At 39.7% G+C, this 17,121-nt stretch overlaps 1 pseudogene; it reads left to right on the plus strand.

Annotated features, from left to right (window-relative positions):
- Nucleotides 1–7,205: 7,205 nt before the first annotated feature.
- On the plus strand, nt 7,206–7,301 carry LOC130032194 (uncharacterized; annotated as a pseudogene).
- The last annotated feature ends 9,820 nt before the right edge of the window (nt 7,302–17,121 follow it).

Consider the following 17,121-nt stretch of genomic DNA (forward strand, 5'->3'; position numbering starts at 1 on the left):
ATAAATGTTAGTCACTACTTTATTAATCATGTTCTGTGTTTGGTTTGCACCCTCACTCCACTGCAGACATAAGGAACAGAAGACACAATAAAGTCTATAATACATTTAAGCAATTTGTAATTTATTAAACCAAAATTCATTTATTCTACAGTGTTTAATGCTCAGGTCTTTTACAATAACTTTGCAGTATTTGGGTTTTGAAAGCAATAGTATGTGCCAACATATTTTTTCTAAAAATAGATTGTTCCTCTGTTTTAAAATCATTCACAGAAGGATAGTGTCTTCAGTCTTCTTTGCTCCTTATACCTACCTGCTGTACTATCTCTCTGGGCCCTCAGTTAATTTTTTATGTCCCCCATTAGGCATGTCCTAAATCTGTTTCTTCAAACTATTCCATAGATCTAGACCAGTGTTTCTCACACTTTTTTTGGTTGTGGCCTTCAGACTTTATTTCCTCTTTTATCCCTCTCCTCAACGCCTCACCACCATTTACATAATATTCACCTGTGGCCATTTTGGAATATCCTGGGGGACCTCAGGGAACTGTATGACTCCAGATTAAGAGATGTTGAACTAGAGAACTGGTCAACACCATCCTCACAGAAACATTTCAACATTTTAAACTTGATCACTTGATCACTTGACTTCCCGTTAATCATCAATTTGCTTGTGCGGGTGCCGGTAATGTCTGCATTTGTCCCTGTCACGTGCTAGTGTAGCCCAATGGCGTCTGTTCGTTCTAGGAACACGAAGAGCCTCAAACCGATTGTTCATGATCTTGATGAAGTCTGACCATCTTGTAGGTGGGCAGCCACGCGGTCTTTTGACATCCCATGGAATCCAGTCATTTTAAATATTCAGAGAAAAGAATCTCTTGTGAAAAAAAAAAGAATCTCTTCAGGAAAAAACCACTCTATCAATCAATTAATAATATTATGTGCTCAGCATTTGAATAAATATCTTTTAAAAACATACAAAGCTTTTTTACGACACTTCAAGGAAAGAATAATAAAGTTGAGAGAACAAATTAATAATAGACTACACAAACACTCTTAGAAAATGCAATTGAAGTTCAGACAAAGGCAAAATCAAATAGGAAAATAACTGTAAAACTCCATGAAAGTGGAGAGAAAAATGTTTAGTGCATAAAATTTGAATTATAAATTAGGATTTAGATTCTAATACAGACTTGGAAATAAAGTCATAAAGTAATCTTATGCTTCATCTTCACTTCTCTACTTGTTAGTTTTCTTATTTGTAATAGGTTTTGTCTCATGCTAGTAGGAGAAGTTTCTGAAGTATTTTCGCATTTATGCTCACACAACTCTTGGAGGTAGATACTTTTCTTGATGAAGACATAAAAAAATCTTGACAAGGTAAGATAACCTACAACATTGTCAGTAAGTGGTTGTTTTCGTACTACTACTGGATTATTTCTACCTTGACTTCTCTCTTAACCATAAAGCCAAATCTCTCTTTTAAAAAATGGGAAATAGTTTAAATTGGACCTTCTGAGATGGGTAAGGAAAGGGATAGTTACATTGTGGCTCTGATTCAATCCCTAACATTCTTGGTAATTTATAATGCACCCTATTAAAACACAGAAAGCCTGTAATCTGAGGTTACTTCTGTCCCCAAAGATCTCTTTTATTTGCTACAGCTTCTCTACACATTCAGAACTATTCAGTATAGTTCTCTCTCTCAGCAGCCTTGCTCGCCTGTTGTTCATGAGTGTTCTGCTTGGATTTGTCAATTTAGAGGTGGAAGAAACAATAACAGTAATGGTAAACTTTTACTGAGTCCTTGTTTTCTTTCAGTACTGCTAAGTGCATGACTAATCATTATAAATATTTAAAAAGTTAGCAGCTTCTATTTATTTACATTTGACAATAAAGTAACTTGTACAAGGAAATTGAAATGAAAGGAAGTTGTTCAAAATTGCTTAATTTTTTTTAGCAGACTTTAACATCAAAAGCTAATTAATCTTAAGATTAAACTTTTGCTTCCCCACGGGAAATATGAGGGAGTTATGTGAAAGGTTCAGTTATTCCTCACTCTTTCTTTCAAGACTGAGCTAGTTTATTTAATTCATTTGGACAGGTTCTCAATTAGTTTACTGAAGTAACTTTTCCCAATTTTATGCACATATGTGAGAAAATTAAATATTACTTTAAGCATTAGAAATTGTGCATGGCAAAGTATCCCATAATAAACAATGAAAGAACATAATTTTGCTTTTTAAATAAATCAGTACAGAATAAAAATGACAAGACATAGTGTCAAGTTATTACAGTGGATATATATATGTATATATATCTATATGCTGTAGATATTTATACCTACCAACTTGGTTAAGCTACAGTAGATAAGTTTATTTGAACAATGTTAAGGCTATTAATTATTTGGGCTTGGAGAAAATTAGCAGCAAGGGAAGGAAATTAAGAAAGGGAACATTTTGATATGCATTTACATCTCATATACTCCTTTTTCCCAAATAGAGAGTTATTTCCTGACCAATGTTCCTAGTGAAAGAGGTCATTCATAGTTAGGAAAGGCAGGGCCTCACAGTTGGCAGGACTGGGCTGGCCCCTGCAAGCCCTGTTGGTGGTGAGAGTTGGGAGAAATGAATAGTTCACAACCATTTCGAAAGGTTTTAATATTTGGAAGAATGAAAACCAATATGTTAAAAAATACTTAAAATGTCCCCCAGAAATTGCTCTTTATTCTATACACTCTGTTGTGACTAAAGATAAAATCAACTGCTTGTCTGATAGCCAGGGATTAAGTAATTCAAGGATAAAAATGCTAAAGATTCTGCTTTTCTCCTGTAGGCTTTAAGAGTGGTTGGCTTTTTGAGCTTCCCTCTCTCTGCCTTTGAAAGGTTTCTTTTCCTCTGGGAGTCGTGTCCCAACCCTGCTTCATGCTTGCAAATATTAAGGGCAGAGTTTAGACTGCAGAATGAGGCAGAGGAATGTTGAAGTGGTGGGGGGAGGAGGTGGTTGACTCTACTCAAAATAGTTTTTGAAAAATTTTCATAAATGTTAGGCTTTGTAGCTGCCCTGGCTTTTCCCTGACCCCCACTTTTAAATAAGTCTGTAGAATTATAGTGTGTACAGAGGAAGTTAGAAAAGGAACCTACTGTTCCTAATCCCACAGGCCTCTGTGTGGGTGTAGCACAGTGAATGGACCCTTTGGGAATCCTCTAGAGCCAAATTCTACAACCTGAGCAAATTTTCATGAGCTGTGCAAACACTGTGACAACTTATAAAGCCCCAGTTTCCTGATAGTCAGAGACGGTCAAAAGGATTCAGGTTTCATCCTGGGAGATAAAGGGAGTTAAGTCTTGGAGTCCACCTCTCAGTACCTGTACTACAAACCATAATGCCCCAAAGTTGGGGGGCGGGGAGAGGAGATAATAATAATAAGAAGAAGAATGGGGTTGATTTATAGAACTACACCTCAAGAGAATGAGCTGGGGGGCTGAAGTAGTAGCACAGCTGGTAAGGCATTTGCCTTGCACAAGTCCAAACTGGATTCGATTCCCAGCATTCCATATTGTCCCTCGAGCACTGCCAGGAGTAATTCCTCAGTATAAAGCCAGGAGTAAGCCCTATGCATCGCTGGCTGTGACCCCCCCCCAAAAAAAAGAATGGGTTGGGATGTCTGGGTAAAGCAAAAATTTCACCTGTAAACCGGGATAGAATTAAGTGCTCACCAGCAAATGTTCATCTATGCCCATGCTGGGTCTGTGTGGGGTGTGAGACGGTAACTGCATTCACTTAGCTCTTCCCCCTGAAGGAACCTGAAAACTTGTTTCAGTTTTGTCTTTGCAAGAAAGAGGTGGGTGGGAGGGGTTCACACCCTGTTTTGCCCAGGGGTTATAGAAAGATTACTCCTGGAAATGCTTGGGGGATCATATGCAGTGCCAGGGATTGAACCTGGGCCTGCCAGATGCAAGTCAAGTGCCTTAACTCCTTTGCTATCTCTTCATCTCTCTTTATAGTTTTCTTATACTTGTTCTGCAGCCCTGTTCTGTTCAGCACAGTCACTGTTCTGAAATCCAATTCGTTTGAATGGACGTGGAGGGTGACAAAGCAACTAGGTACAGGCAGTATCCCTCCCTTCATCCCAACCTGTCACTCTCTGGTCTGTATTCTAGTATCCAAGGTATATTATAAACTGATATTGATAATAGAAACAGTAGGGTTATTGATTATTAAAAAGACTTTTAGTCCCAAATAATTAGAAACACCAAACAATTCCGAAATATATCTTGTTTTTACTTATTTTTTTATTGTTTTTTTATGTAGGAGTACTACTATTTATTCAGCCACTGATTAGCTGATTGAATTGAGCATGAACTCCACCTTACTTATTTTTTCATTTTTTATAATTTTATTTATTGAATCACCGTGAGAGCAGTTACAAAGCTTTCGGGTCTAAGTCTCAGTCATACAATGAAACACCCGTACCTTCACCAGTGCCCATTCTCCACCCCCAAAAACCCCAGTATACCCCCATCCCACACCCTTCCCCTACCTGTGGGGCAGATGATTTCCACATTACTCTCTCTCTTTGATTACATTCAATATTTTGACACCAGACCCATCATTATTAAATTTGAGATTTTATCCCAACATTCATATCTGCTGAAAAGGCAACAGTAGACAATTTGTTTTCTATTGCTGGTTATGAATAACATATGATATTGCGTGGCTGCAGTAGTGGCCGTGCAATTTTGAAATTCCGAAATTTTAACACTTAAATCTGGAGGGATTTCTGCCAAAACCTGCTGGGTTCTGAGATTTGCTCCTGAGTCTCTGGGATCATGAACATTAAGCGCTTGATCAGGAGCCAGAAAGGCCGTTCATGGGCAGTGACTTGGGGTCTTGTTGGGACGGGGAGGGAAGGGCCAGCTCCACCCCCATCTCTCGAGGCCCCACATGTCTCGTCACTGAGGGCCGGATCCTGACTGTTCAGTGGCTTCTAGAGGATGGTGGCCACCAAGCCACCTAGGGGGAGCAGGCGGAGGGACAACATCCTTTCCCCCCTGGGGTGTTCCGGCATGTATATCTTGTTTTCTTTTCTTTTTTTTTTCGCTTTTTGGGTCACACCCAGCTATGCTCAGGGGTCACTCCTGGCTCTGCACTCAGGAATTCCTCCTGGCGGTGCTCAGGGGACCATATGGGATGCTGGAAATTGAACTCAGGTCGCCAGCGTGCAAGGCAAACGTCCTACCCACTGTGCTATTGCTCCAACCCCCGTATATCTTGTTTTTAAAGATAGGTTTTAATCTCCCACTTCAAGAACTTTGTGTCTTTAGTTCTTTCCTTTCACCATAGCATACATGGAAAACTGGCTGAAGTTGAACCATCATCCAAATTTGGAAGAAGTTTCTCTGCTCTTGGCTGGCCATTCTTTTTCCTTTTATCTTAATTTTAAAGTTAGGTAAATTTACAATTCTTATCAATAGTTTAAGTATTAATTTTTCATATTTGACCCTATGTTTATAGATTCAGATGGATAAAAACCATAAAACTCAAATACCTAAACAAGTACATTTGAACAAGGATGGCACCACACTGCTCAGACAGATTATTTTTCAGTTTTACTTGAACAACTTAAGTATTAAGTCTCTTCTTTCCTTTCTATTTTTTACAAAAATACCCCAAAAGAAATATACAAGAAATGCATGCTGTTGTGAGATGTGCTTTTGTGTGTGAGAGCATTTAATTCTTAAATTTAATTTTCATAAGGTTGTTCACATTAATTGATTACACTGAATATATGGACAGCAATCCCACCTCTCTTACACCTTTCCACCACCATTACACCTTCCCACAACTATTATTTCAAATTTTCCTACCACTGTTCAATCTTGCTTGCCATAGGCACATTCTAGATAATTTATTTTCTATTGCTTATTATGAATATCATAAGAGGTCACATGGCTGCAAAAGCGGCCATGCCCTCTTGGAGTTGTAAATATGTAAATAATTGGGATCCAGAGACATCTCTATAGGGAGCCAATCTATTTTGATATTCATTTGTGAATCTCTGGATCAAGGCTGATGGCAGGCTTAAATATGGCCTAGAAGCAGTTCATGGGCATGACAGCCAGGACCCTGAAGGGGCGGGACAAATCATCTCTGCTGCCATGTGACCTGGAGTCTTCAGAGCCTGTTCTCTCATATCTGGGTTTTTCTTCTGAAAGTTTGTGGGCACCGGGGATTCATTTGCAGTGCGCATATGAGATTTTTTTTTGTTGAGAGCAGAGATACTGGTCAATAATCCAAAATCACAGGAATTGATAGGACACTGGCTTAGAGACAACTGATTGTTTTCTCTCTGCATTATAAACTAATAGTCTCATACTGATCTGAGAAGTGTGTAACTCAGGTCTCCGTGTACCCTCTGTATATAGAAGTTGAGATTTTCATTACAAACAATTGATTGAACAATTTTGATCTGGGACCAAACCTTTAAACACCACTTGGCATTTGGTTGTCATGTTTTTGCTATTTTTACTTCTATTCTTTTGCAGTATTTTCTTATCCTATTTATTTGATCTGCATTTCTGTGATTGACCTAGTAGCTTTGAGTGTTTTGTTTTTTTTTTTATGTTGTGTAAGGGAAAGTGTGGAACACAAATTATCTTAAACAGTTTCTTATTGTACGCCAACACTACTTCTTAAGAATGTCTGAGAAAGAACTGAAGGGAAACCCGCCTGGCTAAATCATTTGAGAAAATCCCTGGGTGTTCCCCTTTTAATAAAATCAAGCACTATAAGAGTAACAATAATACCATATGGCTTATGATCTAAATACAAACCTACCGTGATACACCTAAAAATTTCCTAGGAAAGATGCTTTTGGTTTTCACACAGAAGCCTCCAATTCCTCTTCATCAGTTCTTCCCACTATACTAATGTTTTGATATCTATGCAAATTTTTACTGTCTCTGTCACTGTCCTCCCGTTGTTCATTGATTGTTCATTGTTCGGGCCCAGTAATGTCTCCATTTTGAGACTTGTTACTGTGTTTGGCATATTGAATACGTCATGGGTAGCTTGCCAGGCTTTGGCGTGCAGGCGAGATACTCTCGGTAGCTTTTTGGGCTCTCCAAGAGGAGCAGAGGAATTGAACCCAGTCAGTCAGGTCAGCCTTGTGCAAGGCAAACACCCTACCGCTGTGCTCTTGCTCCAGCCCTCACTTCGGCAGCACATACACTAAAATTGGAATGATACAGAGAAGATTAGCATGGCCCCTGCAGAAATTTTTACAGCAAGTAATTATTTTTTACCTTGTTATTCAGAATTTGACCGAGCTCAGATCTACTGAAGTGAGGTCAAAATTGGAAAATGTTAATGTATTACTTATGTTGAATGCATTACAATTTTGTTGACAATGGAAGTCTTGCATTTGTCATAATCACATTTTTATGTGACAATACATCAAGAGCTTGTTGGCAATGTATTTAGGGCTAGTGTGGGAAAGTTGTAGACATGGGTTAGCTTTGGCTTTGATTCTCCTGCTAATGGGGATTGTGAGGCTTATGTTCAGTACAGCATCAAATACTGTACTCTGTTAATAATTTTTCTTAAGTGCAAAAGCACAATTGACTTTCCTAAACAGAATGAGACTGCACTTTTAAATGATTGGGTATTTTTTTTCTTCAGGTTTTTCTGGCTTTGTTTCCATTTCTAGTAATGGGCCTGCTAATTTTGTTTTGCTTTGTGGGCCACACCCCAGTGTGCTCAGGATTTACTCCCAGCTCTGCACTCAAGTATCACTCCTGCCATGCTCAGAGGACCGTAACAGGGGATGGGGATCAAACCCAACTCACCTGCCGACAAGGCAAGCACCCCAACTGCTGCACTATCTCTCTGGCCCCTGAACCTGATAATTTTTAAAATGTTCCTATTAAGTGGTAAAGGTAAAGGTAAAGGCCCTCCCGTTGTTCATCGATTTGCTCGAGCAGGCCCAGTAAGGTCTCCATTGGAGACTTTGTTGTTACTGTGTTTGGCATATCGAATACGTCACGGGGAGCTTGCCAGGCTCTGCCATGCGGGCGAGATACTCTCGGTAGCTTGCCGGGCTCTCCGAGAGGGGCGGAGGAATCGAACCCGGGTCAGCCATGTTGGCTGCGTGCAAGGCAAACGCCCTACCGCTGTGCTATCGCTCTAGCCCCCTTGTTAAGTGAATCAAAAGTTTATTTTTCAGAAACTTCCCTATTTTATTATGCCTAGCCATATTTAATGACTATTGCTTTTCTGAATAAGTTCTAGAACACTGTAGCACTGTAGCACTGTCCTCCTGTTGTTCATCGATTTGCTCGAGAGGGCACCAGTAACACCTCACAACAAATTGTAAGACTTGTTGTTACTGTTTTTGGCATATCTATTACATCACGAGTAGCTTGCCAGGCTTTGCTGTGCGGGCGAGATACTCTCGGTAGCTTGTTGGGCTCTCCGAGAGGGGCGGAGTAAGTTACAGAAAATAAAAAAGGGACAGTCTGGTATTTAACTAGAATTATAGAATCAGAATTTCTTACAGCATGCATAGATAAGTACTACATTACTTTAGTAAAGCCTTTGCAAAATTAATAGGCCTCTTTTAAAAATATGTGGAAAATGGAGAACTTTCAGAAAGTGAAAGAGCCAATATGGTATCTAAATAGTTTTGAAGGAATAAGAGAGAATAAGGCCATTTCAGGCTCTGTGCACAGCACTGGGAATATTCTCATAAAGTCAGATTCATGAAGTAGGCAACTGTTATTCAGTTACAAGTTCTAAATTCACTTAGCAGAGCTCAAGGAAATGAACTGAAACTAAAGCATGAAGTATTTAGGTTAGAATGTAAGTTTCATGACTGGAAAGAATATTGGAACACTTCCCAAGAAATATCTTGTAATTTCTTAAGAGGTATTTAAAAATAGGATGGATGTTCATCTTTTGCTTAAATCTGTTGGTATCTGCAGGTGGGAAGAAAAGCCAAAATATTTTATTTTAGGTCTAATATCTATTTTGAAGAACTTAAAAGTCTATATCTTCACTTAAAGTATTATAAACCAAGTATTTCTGTTATAATATGGTATCATTCATTTAAAAGATACACAGTTTAGGTGATTTTTTGCCTTAAAAGCAATATTTATATACCCTTTGCCTTAGGATTTTTTATTTCATTTGCAAGGAATGAAAGAATGGGTAAGCATATTCTCTTTCACCCACCTCCTTTTCCCCTTTCTGGTTGGTACATTGCTCTTTTGGTCACATGTATACACAACAAAGTTCAAATAAGTTGTCTCAGGAAACTTTTCTGGCTGGCTTTGGTAAATCAACAGTATGGTCTATGATATATAATGATTATACATGGGGAAAAGAGGCAGAGGGCCCAGAAAGTCTTGGCAATCTCTGCTGTCTGGTTAGAAAAGGAAGCAAGTTACAAAATTTGGACATTCAGTTCTGAGATGCTATTCCTGAGTCAACAGAATTTTAATTATGTATGTGGCCTAGAAGAGACATTTACACAAGAGGAACATATTGTTGTCGAATGTGTTTGTGATTCTGCTCAACAGCAATTTTTGAAGGTACATAACTGAACTGCAAGGACATGAAATAATATCTTAGTGGTAGGAAAATAAATAATATCCCTAAGTTTTCCTTTCTCAGCATATCCTCTTTCCTTTTATAGTTGTAGTTTTGTCTCCAAAATATTAAAATAATCATTTATCTTAGAGTATACATAAAATATATAGTTACATGGCAGTCATAAATTTCAGATTACACATTTACACAGAAATGAAAGTTGTACTGGGATGAAGTGATAGCATAGTGGGTAGGGCACTTGCTTTCCACACGGCCAACCTGGATTCAATCCCAGTAACCACATATGGTCTGCCAAGCCTGCTAGGATTGGTCCCTAGCAAGAGTACACCCTGAGCATCACTGGGTGTGGCCCCCCAAAAGCAAACAAAAGAAAGAAAAGTTCTACTAAATTTTATCCCTTCATTATTTTGAATAATTGGAGTTTTGCTTATAAATCGACTGTGTCCTTGTTTTTATTTTAGTCTGGTTTTAGTAAAAAGGTAAACAGAACTGAGGTGCTACATGAGAAAAAGAAATACAGTTGGCAACCTTTTTTCTGCTTTTTTTGTTTGCTTATTTTTGGGTCACACCCAGTGCTCAGGGCTTACTCCTGTGTCTGCCACAGGGATTGCTCCTGGGGAGTTTTGGGGACCATCTGGAATGCCAGGGACAAAACCCTGGTTTGCTACCCAATGTGCGATCACACAAGCCCATGTGTCTTCTTTTCTGGATTATTAGTTTTCAAGAGTCCTGTTGAAAGCAAAAAGTTGACCTTATCTGAAAAATAAATTCTTTTTTTTTTTTTACTTTTTATTTATTTATTTATTGAATCACCATGGGAAAGGTTACAAAGCTTTCAGGTTTAGGTCTCAGTCATGCAAATATCAAGCACATTTCCCTTTACCAAAACTTATTTTTTACCATGAAGAACCCCAATAAAACCTCACCCCCCACCCCTCCCAGTCCCTGTGGGGCAGATGAATTCTAGTTAACACTCTATCTGCTTTGATTAGATTCATTGTTTCAATAAAAGATTCACCACTATTATTTAGAGTTTACCCCCCCCCCCCCCCAACCCAGACATGCTGACAAAGCATTGTGAAGTGATTTGCTTTCTACAGCTGGGTTCAAGAATTATATGTTGGTTTTGGATTTCTGCTATTTTACTTATTGACCCTGGAAGTATTTCTACTGAAAGTCAGAGAGTTAAGAAATTGGTTTCTGTGCTCTGGAGTCGTGGCCGTGCTGGAGAGCCGCTAGTGGGGGGCAACTGGTGGCCTTGGTAGGGCGTGAAGGGCGGACCGAAACGCCCCCCTTCCCATGAGGTTTTAGTCGCTCCCACTCCCCCGGCTCATACCTGCTGTCCACAAGGCTCCCATGCAGCCGCCATCCTTCTTTCCAGAGAAAAGAGGGCGAATGGGGCAACACACTTTCTCCTCCGGCAGACTTGATGGCCTGGATTAACGCATGGTCCGTTCACTTTTCTGCTCCAAGCTTCCGGGTTCTGCATTAAGTCCTTGTGCTTCTGGGGCCGTGGCCGTGCTGGAGAGCCGCTCGTGGGGGGCAACTGGTGACCTCGGTAGGGCGTGAAGGACGGACCGGAATGCCCCCCTTCCCATGAGGTTTTAGTTGCCCCCACACTCCCGGCTCATACCTGCTGTCCACAAGGCTCCCATGTGGCCGCCATCTTTCTTTCCAGAGGGAAGAGGGTGGAAGGGACCAACACCCTTTCCCCTCCGGACAGTCATGATGGCCTGGATTAACGCATAGTCCGTTCACTTTTCTGCTCCAAGCTGCTGGGTTCTGCATTAAGTCCTTGTGCTTCTGGGGCCGTGGCCGTGCTGGAGAGCCGCTCGTGGGGGGCAACTGGTGACCTTGGTAGGGCGTGAAGGACGGACCGGAATGCCCCCCTTCCCATGAGGTTTTAGTTGCCCCCACACCCCCGGCTCATACCTGCTGTCCACAAGGCTCCCCTGTGGCCGCCATCTTTCTTTCCAGAGAGGAGAGGGCGAATGGGGCAACACCCTTTCCCCTCCGGACAGTCATGATGGCCTGGATTAACGCATAGTCCGTTCACTTTTCTGCTCCAAGCTGCTGGGTTATGCATTAAGTCCTTGTGTTTCTGGGGCTGTGGCCGTGCTCCAAACTTAACTATGATTTTCAGAGAGAAACGTTGGGTGATTTACTTCCCATGGATCACTTTGTATATAGAGAGATGTCGCACGGCCGCACACGCGGCCGCGCAGTTTTGAGGAAAAGTCCAAGTTCCCGCATACTCGAGCTGTGGTTGTAGAGGCTTCTGGTCACCGGGGTTCCATCTGGGGGAGGCGGGATGCGGTACCTACCCCATCTGGGGCTCCCGATGATCTCGGCTCTTTTTGGAACCTGTTTTTTTTTTTTCCTTCGGGATCTGTGGATCCCGCCCTCCATGTTGTCCTTCTCTTCGGCTGAATGCTGTAAATATGGCGCTGGGGGGCGGGCTGTGGGCGTGACTTCCAGAATCTGAGGTTACCTGGGAGTTGTAGTCCCGGCAGATTTGAGGAAAAGTCCAAGTTCCCGCATACTCGAGCTGTAGTTGTAGAGGCTTCTGGTCACCGGGGTTCCATCTGGGGGAGGCGGGATGCGGTACCTACCCCATCTGGGGCTTCCCGATGATCTCGGCTCTTTTTGGAATCTGTTTTTTTTTTTTTCCTTCGGGATCTGTGGATCCCGCCCTCCATGTTGTCCTTCTCTTCGGCTGAATGCTGTAAATATCTGAAAAATAAATTCTTATTCCTGTGACTCCACTCATAGATTCCCTCATTGATTGATAAAAATAATTAATTCATTTAATATTTAGTATCACAAATGTGGCAATTCTGTTTTAAGTCTCAATCATAAACCTCTGATTACATTTGCTTCCTTTAAAAAAAATTTTTTTATTAAATATCTGTAAGATAGACCATCACAAAGCTGTTCATGATTGGGTTTCAGTCATATAATGATCCAACAACAATCCCTCTCCCAGTGTACATTTCCTACCACCAATGTCCCCTGTTTCCATCCCATGATCCCCCAACACACACCCTCTCCCAACCAGCCTCTATGGCAGGCACTTTTCTTCTTTCTCTCTCTTCATGTGTATTATGGTTTGCAATGCAGGTAGTAAGAGATCATTGTGGTTTTTCAGGTTGTTCAGTATTTTTATCAGAAAGGTAAGGCTGGAGCAGTATTTTTAACTGGTTGACAGCTTTGGATTGTGGATGTGACTGCTGAAACTTCCGGAAGTACAGGGAGGTGGAGGTGGTAGCCCATTCCAACCCCATGGTGGCAATTTTGGATCATGGTAGCATGCAGCTGCCAGGGACTCTGCTGGGCAGGCACCAGACTCACCCAACCTCCTTTGATTTACCCCAGGTCTGTTCAGCCTTGCGAACGTCTGAGATTAATTGTGGTTTTTGATCTCTTTTTATATTTATTTATGAGTCTCTGAGGCAAGGACCATAAATGAGCTTTTACAGCTGAACTGGACGTGGTTTGTAGGTGTGGCTCCCACACGCTTAATTTTTGGCCATTTAATTTCTTAGGAAACTTGGTCTCAAGTAGTTGGGGTCCAGCCAAAGGCACAGCAGCAATTTTGGGATATTAGAAAAGCCATCAGCTGCTGATGCACTTGCCCTACAGGTACAGGTTGACCTGCTAGTGGCACCTCTCGCCCACCTTTGCTTCCTTTTAACTTAAGCTTCTTAAGTTAATTTTAAAATTAACTCAGATTATAACATGTGCTGTTATAATAGATGTGCTGCAGATGTAGACTATTTTTGTTTTGTATATAATGTGTATTCATTCCTTTGTTTTCTATTTCCTCAAACCTTACTTGTAGTCTTTAAATCAACAACAAGAAGAATTACAACAAAATACCTGGCTTAATTGTTTCATAGGAGAATTCAGATCATTCATATTAAATGATACTACCAATAAACCTAATTTTAAAACTTTAAAAACTTACTATCTTGCATAAAACAAATGACATTCATACTTATAGTAGATTTTCATTAAATATAGGATGATTGCTAGTTTGCTAAATTTGTGAGACCTGTGATAAGTAAAAATTAACAAACATAATTGATTTATAATAAAGTTCAATTACATAAATTCTTTTATTTTTCTATTTTCTATTTACAGATTAATTTTACAAAGATATATCCATGAAAAGAAAATAATATTTAGGTATTAATAGCTAGTACAAAGTCAGTTAGTGTACATAATGCCACTTCAGTTTACTTTCATAAGTGTCTTAATATATTAAGGTACTAAGAGTTATGTATTCTAAGTTTGAGAGTATTTGAGCCCTATTGTTTTGGAAAATTGTCTTTTAAAAATTTTTAACAGACAACAATTGTTGAACACTTATAGACATTGTCCTAAAGATTACTTTTTAAAACATGAATGAGGTTATTTAATTTTCATAGGAAGAAACCTTCTGAGGCAGGTCTTAGGGACAACCTCATATAAATAGGAAGTGAGAATAGGTCTGAAAAGGATCTTGCACAAAGGCATATATTTAATGAGATGAGTGAAACAAATACCAAACTTTGTGACTTTGAACTTTTTCTTTTCTTTTCCTTTTTGGGTCATACCTGATGATGCACAGGTGCACAGGGGTTACTCCTGGCTCTGCATTCAAGAATTATTCCTGTGATCAGGGAACCATATAGGATTCTGGGAATTGGACCCAGGTTGGCTGTAAGCAAGGCAAATGCCCTACCACTGTATTACTGCTGTACTATCACTCCAGCTCCTGAAACTTTTCTTAATCCTATGCTTTACTATCTCCCAGGATTGTTTATTCAATGATTTTTGATTTAAAGACTTTCATTTAGGTGCAAATTCTCAAGGCCCCTTCCTTGCTTCATTAATGATGATGTTTATCATCTGTTTTTATCTTTTACCTACTTGAAAGTCTGTCGGTAGTTGTTTTTAAGTAAATAATACACCTCTTGTTTCTACTAAACTCTTTTAATATAATCAAGTCAATATGGCATATTTTAAAGGTTACGTAAGGTACATTATTTTAGAATATTAGGAAAACTTTAATCTCAAAATTTCAAGAAACTGAAAAATTATGGCTCCCCTGAGATTTTTTTGTGAAGGAAAGAAAAGTGCAGAATGTATCTTAGTGTATGCATATTGTGTTGATTTTCTCCAATTTAGCGAAAGATTGCAAAACTCTTCAGTAAATCTTTGATTCCATATTATTCAGTGGAGTGATAGCACAGCAGGTAGGGTGTTTGCCTTGCACAAGGCCAACCCGGGTTCAATTCCTCTGTCCCTCTCAGAGAGCCCGACAAGCTATTGAGAGTATATTGCCCACACGGCAGAGCCTGGCAAGATACCATGGCGTAGTCAATATGACCAAAACAGTAACAAGTATCACGATGTAGACATTACTGGTGCACACTAGAGCAAATTGATGAACAATGGGAGGACAGTGCTACTTTTCCCCAAAACAAAACAAAACAAAACAAAACAAAACAAAACAAAAAAATTTCTTTTTAAGAGGCTCCAGATCTACCAAAGCAACATATCATCTTGGATAGACAACGAAAGGTTTTGGGCTTTCCTCTCTGGATTCTTATTTCCAATTGATAGATTTTGAAGGTTCCCCTCAGGTAACAGTTTGGTGAATGCCATGTATCTTTTAATGTAGGGCTTGCAAGAAGCAAATGATTACTTGTGAGAACTGTGAGGATCCTACATGATTTTGCTCAGTGTCAGCTTATAAAATATGACTGGAGGCATTTAACAAACAGCCTTTTCCTTCCACAGTCTAGCTCCACTCTCTTGCTAGTGTGATTTTGGATGAGTTAAACTCCTAGTTTGGGGTTTTTATTCTATAAGATGGTAATAACAACAGTATGTCTCAGGAAGTTGTCATGAAATAAGACCTAAAGCACATGGCAAAGATCCTGCCCCATAATAAATACCTTCTAAACTGTTATGTGTTCTCTATCCTAACAGTGGTGATAGATTGTGAAGGTGATTGATGTTGAACTCAGTTCTTTTACATAGCCTTCATAGATTTATTGGATAACCACACTGTAGTTCATAGTTTTATAACACTAGACACCTCTAGTCTTCAGTGCTTTTATTAACTCATAACACAAAAAGTAGTTATTCCTCTATATGGATAGATTTTGAAGGTTCCCCTCAGGTAACAGTTTGGTGAATGCCATGTATCTTTTAATGTAGGGCTTGCAAGAAGCAAATGATTACTTGTGAGAACTGTGAGGATCCTACATGATTTTGCTCAGTGTCAGCTTATAAAATATGACTGGAGGCATTTAACAAACAGCCTTTTCCTTCCACAGTCTAGCTCCACTCTCTTGCTAGTGTGATTTTGGATGAGTTAAACTCCTAGTTTGGGGTTTTTATTCTATAAGATGGTAATAACAACAGTATGTCTCAGGAAGTTGTCATGAAATAAGACCTAAAGCACATGGCAAAGATCCTGCCCCATAATAAATACCTTCTAAACTGTTATGTGTTCTCTATCCTAACAGTGGTGATAGATTGTGAAGGTGATTGATGTTGAACTCAGTTCTTTTACATAGCCTTCATAGATTTATTGGATAACCACACTGTAGTTCATAGTTTTATAACACTAGACACCTCTAGTCTTCAGTGCTTTTATTAACTCATAACACAAAAAGTAGTTATTCCTCTATATGGACAGTGGAGAAAAAAGTTATTTTTAGCCTAAAATAATTTACGTTAACCTTTTCAACATTCCATATTGATTTGGTAACATTCAAAAATTTTAGGGAGTATAAATGGGTAGATACATTTTGTATATACCCATTTGGTAGTGATATATGGGCAGCCTACAAGGCAGTAAATTTGCTAAGGGAACCGGAAGAGCTGAGAGATCGAGAGAATAGAGTCTGGATTGGGAGAAGGGACAGATGCCTGAGTCAGGGGACAAAGTTGGTTCTCTGTTTTTCCAAAATGTGTTAACTATAATAATCGACATGACCTACATGTGATGACTTCCTGCCTAAACAGGATTGGAGAGTCCTCTTAAACCCCTTTATTGAAGAACCAATCTTAGTTTGATTTCTTAACCTTGCCTCTGTCTAGCTGTGTGACTGTAACTTTTACCCGTTTTTCCCAGTAATGAAATGGGGACAAAACCAATACCTTTCTAGGTTTATTATGAGTTAAGAGAGTAAAAAATTGGGGCTAGAGCAATAGCACAGCAGCAGGTAGGGCATTTGTGTTGCATGCGGCTGACCCAGGTTTGATTCCCAGCATCCCACAGAGTCCCCAAAACACCGCCAGGATGATTTCTGAGTGCAAAGCCAGAAATAACCCCCCTGGGCATTGCTGGGTGCGACCCAAAAAGCAAAAAAAATAAAAAAAAGTAAAAAATTGATGTCGGGATCAACTTCAGCAACCAAGAAGTGCCTTCTCTTAATGTGGCAGAGGAATTGGTGTCATAAAATTCAAGCTGTGATCTTTAGAACACAAGCTTAACATCTCTGAGCACTAAAGA

Source organism: Sorex fumeus, unplaced genomic scaffold (assembly GCF_029834395.1).
Source record: "Sorex fumeus unplaced genomic scaffold, SorFum_2.1 ptg000047l, whole genome shotgun sequence".
Taxonomy (NCBI): Eukaryota; Metazoa; Chordata; class Mammalia; order Eulipotyphla; family Soricidae; genus Sorex; species Sorex fumeus.